The 8,168-nt window shown below is 39.3% G+C and overlaps 1 long non-coding RNA gene across 2 annotated transcripts; it reads left to right on the top strand.

Annotated features, from left to right (window-relative positions):
• Positions 1-237: 237 nt before the first annotated feature.
• LOC309337783 lies at positions 238-7,155 on the top strand. 2 transcript variants are annotated; one of them, XR_014154538.1, is made up of 4 exons: positions 238-343; positions 1,684-1,871; positions 5,328-5,459; positions 6,999-7,155. It is a non-coding gene; the product is annotated as an uncharacterized lncRNA (long non-coding RNA). The 2 variants fall into 2 exon arrangements; XR_014154539.1 differs by lacking the exon at positions 238-343 and adding an exon at positions 728-782.
• Positions 7,156-8,168: the final 1,013 nt, after the last annotated feature.

Below are 8,168 nucleotides of genomic sequence, written 5' to 3'. Positions count from 1 at the left end.
TGAAGAAATTCTGTTGATCTTCTGCACTATGTGTTTCAAACCCAGTAGTTAACTGCAACCTGGGCTTGCTGCTTTTGTAATGGCTGGTCCTATATTGTCCCGTTCTCATTTTAAGAACATTGCTGCAAAGTGTGCTCCTGGATTGATATAGATTTACAATTATCCTAATACATTTACTTGAGTTACTATATTACGAACCATAGATACATCAGTATTATATATTATTAATTGACAGCACACAGTTCTTACAGTACTGCTTGGGGCACAGATTCTACAATTAAGTGAGAGGGGAAGGGGAGTAAGACCGCATTTGCTGTGGCAGTGAAAATGGGAGAAAAATAAGGTATGAAAAGATATCTGAAGCAGATCACACGGTGGAGGTTCAGGACAGATGGCTCCAAATAATAATAAGACACAGGTGGCCTTGTAGCTTCTGAAGGACAAACCATACAAATGACTTTTTCGTATTGCTTTTTATCCTGTAAAATGTGTCTGCTCTGAATATTTATGCCATATTGTTTCCTATTAATACATATTTCTAGAGCACTTTGTGCAGGGTGATTTCCACGCCTTGGACACATTCATGCCATACATTTAGAGCAGTATCAAACCTTTATCATACCACTTTAAACAGTCATGGCTTTTCCCAAAGAATTCTGGGAGCTGTAGTTTGTTAAGGGTGCTGAGAGTTGTTAGGCGACCCCTACTAACAAGCTACAATTCCCAGAGTTCCCTGGGAAGAGGGACTGATTGTTAAGCCTGGGCCACTTCACATTGATAAGGTAAACTCAACCCTAAAACTGCCAAAATTATTGTAGTAATTGGTAGTTATAGAGTTAAATATTATCTCCAATTATTATGGTTTGGAGATAAGAACAAACTAAAAGGTGGATTCTTATGTACAATCATCTTTATTTTCCTATGTTGTTGTGCCTTAGCCTATTCACCAGTAAGCAACCTCACGTTCTGGGCCTACGAAACCTTACTTTATATTAAATAAATAAGAACATAACCATTATGAAGAGATATTGAAGATTCTAAAACTCTGCAAATGAGGTAGAAAAATTGCACCCTCTTTTGCAAGGAGAGACAACATTTGGGAAATTGGAAGAGAGCGTTTGTGGGGGGTTGAGGGCTGCAACTGGGAAGAAGGATCAGCTAACACACACACACACAGTGTGTGCAGAAATGCTTCTTCTTTGTGTGTGTGGATCTTTAGATGCAAGGCTTTAGAGATGGTAATGATTTGCTGGAGCACTTTCAGCAGTGAATATGGCGACCAAGGATGTGGCTGTTAAATCAGGCAGACTTTGAGAGGAATCAAATGAGGCTTTGTATGCTCTTGAACTGGATTATCGGACGGGCTTTTCACACATTCTTGTGTCTAACTCATATGCTTCCATGGCTCTTCAGAGTATTTACGTACATATTGCTGACAATATTGTATCTGACAGAGAAATGTGTTTATAAATTGGGTGTTTATGGGGAAATACGGAATCTCTGCAGCTAGTGGTATTGTTGAGTCTTAAACAATAAAATGTTCCTCTAAGAAACAAAGCTACAGAGACACTTGTTTAAGGGAGCCATATCAAAATATTATTTGTAATTTTCATCTCCTTTAATTTCAAGTTGCATTAAAAAAGAGTTTCCTTCTTTTTAAAATGTGTTTTTCTTTTCCCCTAGCCTGTGATATCATTGTCATCAGCATGGAATCGTCAGCAACAAGGCCAAAGCAAAAACAATGTCAGTAAAAGAGAAAGGAAGAAACTATGCTACTGCAACTACTAATGGTGGGCTTTGCCCCCAACAAATTGTTGGAGAATTTCCACACCCCTGAAGAATCTTCATGAAATGAGTTTCATACAAATAAGGTAGAGAATTTTGATAGGCCATTTGCACACAGCTCTATGTACCTGTACACTTACAGCTTTCTCTCAAGCAACAGCAATTGACAGCATGATGGGGTGCTGCCACTCACCTGATCTACAGTCAGTTGTGTTGCTGCTGCTTAGTGGAAGGTAGGGAGGGAGGGAGGAGCCATCAGCAAGGTCAGCATGGTGCAAACTCGTGGGCAGTGTCAATGTTGTGCTCTTGACATGGTGCTTGAACAGCACCAACCTCACCACCACTTTACCCTCTCCCCCGATCTACTGTACCTTCCAGTCTGTAGCAGTGACATGGCCAGGTGAGGAACACCACCCAACACGCCTTCTGCTAGAATACCCATTCTTTGTGTTTTCAGCCAAGAGGGCAGTTCACAGCACAGGCCCTTTCTGAACTCATCCTCACCTCCTGGATGTTCAGCTTATGTGATAATAAAAATAATTAATATCAAACGAAGATTTTTTTAAAGGAATGTTGACAGCCCAATACAGAAACAAGTTTGTGTGTCATTGGAGGGGTGAAGGAGAAATGAGTCAAATTCACACAGAAAAGGGTGCTCCAACCCCTGTTTGTAGAAGCATTTGGAGACAAACTTCCTCAAATAAAATTAATCAGCACAGAGAGAAAGACAAACAGTGGCAAGTGCAGAGAAGAGAAGCCCAGCTACAGCTTAGGAAAAGTTACTTTTTGATTAGAACATTTTTGAGGGTTGAAATCATTTGACTTCAAGCTCTTTTCCATTGTCTGCACTTTTATTTCCCAGGATATAAATCCATTTTGTAATTACTCCACTAGTCTTATCTCAGAAACTTTGCCTGACACACCATTCCATATGTTTATGATTCTCTGAATGAAAAAGTGCTCCCTGACAACCGTTCAGATTTTTCCTTTAATTTCCATTTATGCCTTATTGTCTTAGAATGTTGAACTGGAAATATATGTTGCAATATTGTGTGACATTATCTGTATTACTTAAGATTTTATATACCCATACATCAACCAAACATCAGATAAATCTCGTGGTTGCTCTTTTTTTCCTCCCTTCATCTTCTTTTCTACTGCTCTGTAGGTAATAGATTCAATTTAGTCTCTGTGACAAGTTAACTTTAAGGGTTTCTCACAAAACTAGGAGAGAATACATCTACATTTGGGTTTGAATTATTCAGAAATGGCTCCAAGTATTCCCCCCCCCCTTTGTCGAGTAGGAAAAATAAGTTGGATTTAATAAAACTCTCATTTGCTTATAAAATTATTTGTAAATTAATCAATATTTATGATTATTAACAGAGATCAGTCAGTAAATTATAATCAAACCAATACTATTTTGCAGTTTACAGATTTGCAAATTACAGCCCAATCCACAACCCTGAGAAATGTAGCTTAATTGTATCATAAACCACAATAGCTGATCTGATTAAAATCCAAGAATTTTGGATTAGATGTTCTGCGAAGTGGAGGTTACTACTGCGGCACAATAATGGCCCAATCTTGTAGCAGCTGCTACCTGCCTGTGCAGGACTAATTAATGCCAGCATCCTAAAGGACGTTAAGATGCATGCCATGAGTATGAGGCGCACTTCAGTGTAGCTAGTTTCAGAATAAGGATCTAGGGAATTCCAACATGCACCTCAATTAGGCAAACAGAATTAAATTCCAATGAAATAATGTTTTTGTGATTAGGGTGTTAAGCAGTTACCCAGCAACACACACACACACACACACACACACACACACACACACACACACCTATTTGTGATCCTGCAATACTGATTTCTAAATACTTATGGTTATGTTCAGAGATGAAGCAGAGCATTTCCCCACCTTATTTATCATACACCTGCACAGAAACAAAATCAGTCTTCCGAAGATTCTGATTACTTGTGAGCAAGTTTCTTGTCAGCAGTTTTCAAAATGTACAATGGAATTAATCTTCTGCAAGGTGGAGGTATAGTCTATCAGCTAAGCATCTCTCCCTACCCTTCTCCCACACCCCTATTTAGCTTCTCGCAGAATATATGGTTGTGATAAATTAGCAGGAGTTGGAGGTGCAACCATTTCAATTCTGTTTTCATTCTGCACTGTCAGAAGAAAACAACACTAATTGTTTTGTGTTGCTCGGGTGAAACAAATGGAGCTTTAGGGGAGGGGGGAAATTAAAGATCAACATGTACTTTTGTAAGTCCCAATTTTACTGCTGTTTATTTGATTAAATTTGAAAATATTAACCCCAGTCCAGAAACAGGGAAACTGCAAAAAAATGACATTTATAGATTGTATTTCTGGAAATATCACTGAAATGCTTTAATCTAGAGCTACAATGTATTTAATAAGGCTGTGCAACTGATTTTTCCTAATCCTGAATGGAATTCAGCTGATTCATACTGATTTGTACCAAATCTGGATTGGGTTGAGGCAGCTACAAATTGCTAGAGTTGGGTGGATCCAAACTGATTTGTAGCAATTTGTGTTGATCTGGAGCTCAAAATGTTCTCTGAAAAAGCCAGACATACTATCACCAAAGCATTTAATTTATTGATTACAACACCATATAAGGAGAACACCAGGGCTAGGGAAGAGGGAGGCTCATTGGCAATTCTAGCTTCCAATTCAGGGCTTACAATCTCACCCAACGCACTCAGTGCTTGGGGAGAAGGAAATTCACATTGCTATCACTCTTTTGTAAACTCTATATCTTAGAAAGAGTTTGGTGGCATTTGTTCAGCTTCTGTTTTGTTTTCTTCACAGTACTCTGGCAAGCCTTATACCTGTTTGCTATTCACCCCTTCCTAATCAATCCCAATCCCATCTTTATACAAAAATAGTAATAGGTTTTTTTTCTGGATCCTAATCTTAGTTACTTAGGCAGTGTCACTTACCTTATGTCCTGCCCCCATTTTGGCCCTAGTTTTTAAGGTTTGGTTTGTATTTTATTTACAGGTGTTTTCTGTGTTGGTCTTTATTAGTACATGTGTGTGTTTGTGTGTGGGGCGGTAAGTATTATGAGTACATTGTGCATAGTCAGTGCACAAGCAGCACACATACAGGGTAATATTACATATATCAGTCTTTTTTTAAAAAAATCTTTTTTTTGGGGGGGAGCAAACTTTAAAGGTGGCTGGCATAAAAATCTCTTGATTGACCTGTCTGAAATTTGCCAAGATAAATCCTGCCTTGAGGGGCTATCATGTCTCCAAATTTCATGCACTATGTGAAAAAGCAAAAAAGTTGTGTACATTTTGGTTTCCCAGTGCAAGTGAATAGGATTACAAGATTTGGATTTCTGGATCAGGTCCAGATTGATCCAAACTAAATTGGATCTGGATCTGGATTTCCACATTGGATGGGTGTGTGTGGACTGCAGACTTGGTTTGCTCACATACCAAAACCTCACTGTCAGATATGATAATCATATCACCACAATGCAAATTTTCTCTCATTTACAGCACAAACTGCACATTCCAGCCACATATGAACTATAATGAATCAAAATTTGACATTGTGAATGGAGAACAAAATGAATTGGAGCCACACCTATCCATGCATTGAGTAGACCCACTGAAATCCACTGGACTTAGGTAAGTCATAAGTAGGTCGGTGCTTAACTTTGGCTGGATCGTGCTAGCATAGTGCAATGCAAAATAGTGAAGCCATGAGAACTCACTCAGCTGTGCATAATAGAGGCATAGTTAAAAACACAATTAAAAATTAAAAAGTGGCTTGATCTGAAAATATTATATATGTATTCATCCACTTCAAATCAGTTTCCATATTCTTTTTGCCATTAATCTTCAGTATCGCACTCAAAACAGGTGTTTCAACAGCCCATTAATTGCTTATAAATCTACCCGTGCTTCTTTCCAAAGTGCAGAGCAGTAGGAGAAAGTCATCACTGTTTCTTTGTTTCATTCAAAGCTGCAACCCAACTTGCTGGGAAGCAAGTTTCATTGAACTGTGTAAACCATATTGGACTGTTATTGAGTTCAGCGAAGGACTGTTATTGAGTTCAGCGAAGGATTGGAAAGTTGACCTTGGGTCCCATTGCTTATTTTTATTCAATGGCAAATGCCCCAATCCTAAAGAAAGCCAGTAAAGTGTGGTGGTTGAAGAGTTCGGAAATAAGCCTCATGGATGTAATTTTATGTGGTGAACCTCCCTGAGATCTACAGATGAATACAAATTTAATAAATGATAATTACAATAAAAACCGAATGATCTATCTTCTGTTTGTGACAAACATCACAGTTGTTTCAGCAGAACTTACTTAAGGTAAAGACGCTTGGCATTGCTGCATAACTTGGCATGGGGAAGAGTTGGCCAAATTCACACCATACATTTAAAGCACTCTTACACCACTCTGTCATGACCTCCCTGAAGGAACCCTGGGACCTGTAGTTTGTTATGGATTCTGAGAGTGGCTATTTCCCTCACAGAGCTACAATTCCCAGATTTCCCTGGGAAGAGTGATTGTTAAACCACTCTGACAACTGTATCTCTGTGAGGGGGGGTATGGGGTCTCCTAACCGCTCTCAGCAACCTTAACAAACTACAGTTCCCAAGATTCTTTAGGGGAAGCCATAACTGTTTAAGGTGCTAGATTTGGCCCATGTCTACTTAACAGCCGGAAACTAGTTTGCTGAGCTGCTTTTCGATCTTAGCGCATCTGCGTCAAACTTGTAATTAGAGAAATGAAAATCTTCTTCATCTATAGCTGTTCTCATCAAGGGAATGTCTTGGGAATAAGAATTGTAATCTGAAACGTGTCCTGGAGCCTCACAGTGCATCTTTGCAGTAGCTTTGTAAAATGGGGTGGAAGGCAAAATAGTCACAAGGAAGGTATGACTGATTCCCCCAAAGCTATGAATCAAATTACTGATAGACTCAAGAGATTAACTGGGATGGATACTCCACCTCCATACTCCCAAAGATATGTCCATTAGATCACTGTGTTTCTCGAGAGACAAGCCTCAGCAAGACGGAGAGGCATGCACCAAAGTAAGCAATATTTTAAACAAGGTCTTGCCTGAAGTCATATTTGTAGAAAGGTGAAGTATTTGTTCATTTATCAGTGTTTGGTTACTCATCTGGCTGGCTTGATCTTTTTTCTTTGTGTGCAGATAGAATTTCAAAAAGAGCTAAATCATTCTCTTTGAAATCTGGCATAATTTGCTCCAAGGCTGAAATTTTACTTGACTAGTTCCGGCTCAGGAACCTAACATGAAAATCCTGGAACAACTTTAATTTCAGAAGCATAATAAACTGGCTTTTCCTGAACTTTGTGACCTCATTATTTCCAACTAGTTTAGTTTGTGCTCTCCTCCTTTTCTTTTCCCTCCTGGAATTTAAACTATTTGGGGCTATTTTCATAGTTAACTGAAATGAAGTTTTGAATGTAGATTAAGAAACAATAAGAGCTCAGCCCTGCCCTCCAGCAATGTGTCAGCATCTCTCATAAATTTATGTATATATATATATATATATGTTTATAAAGGTACTGGTAAAATGTTAATGCATATGCAGTATGTAACATGATATAAGGGAGATCCACTGTGAGTCTACCTACAGCCTACTCACATACTCATAATGAAGAAATGGGACTTTTAGGTTGCGCTTAAATGCTTCTTGTTGCTGCTGTTGCTGTTGTTGTTATCATTGTTATCATTATTACTATTTTATTTACAAACCACCTTTTACCCATACCTCCTGTTGATTTACAATAGTTCTTAAAAACCAGTACAAAACAATTACTGCATATGATAACAGAGACCTTTTCCTCCAGCTGGAAAAGCTCAGCCTCATCTAAAACTCTGCCTCATCTGACTCTGCACCCACAAACTGAACCTAATCCAAGGCTTGGTGTAATGCCAGGGCTTCTAGCTCATCCTCTGATGAGGAATGCCCTGGCTAAGACATGACATGTTGTTGTTGTTTAGTCGTTTAGCCGTGTCCGACTCTTCGTGACCCCATGGACCAGAGCACGCCAGGCACTCCTGTCTTCCACTGCCTCCCACAGTTTGGTCAAACTCATGCTGGTAGCTTCGAGAACACTATCCAACCATCTCATCCTCTGTCGTCCCCTTCTCTTTCCCAACATCAGGGTCTTTTCCAGGGAGTCTTCTCTTCTCATGAGGTGGACAAAGTACTGGAGCCGCAGCTTCATGATCTGTCCTTCCAATGAGCACACAGGGCTGATTTCTTGATTTCTTAATCCAAGGCTTGGTGTAATGCCAGGGCCTCTAGCTCATCCTCTGATGAGGAATCCCCTGGCTAAGACATGACATAAAGGT

This window comes from Podarcis erhardii (genome assembly GCF_964252035.2).
Source record: "Podarcis erhardii genome assembly, chromosome: 1".
Taxonomy (NCBI): domain Eukaryota; kingdom Metazoa; phylum Chordata; class Lepidosauria; order Squamata; family Lacertidae; genus Podarcis; species Podarcis erhardii.
The sequence above is the reverse complement of the archived record's forward strand: the minus strand, read 5'-3'. Positions and strand labels throughout refer to the sequence as shown.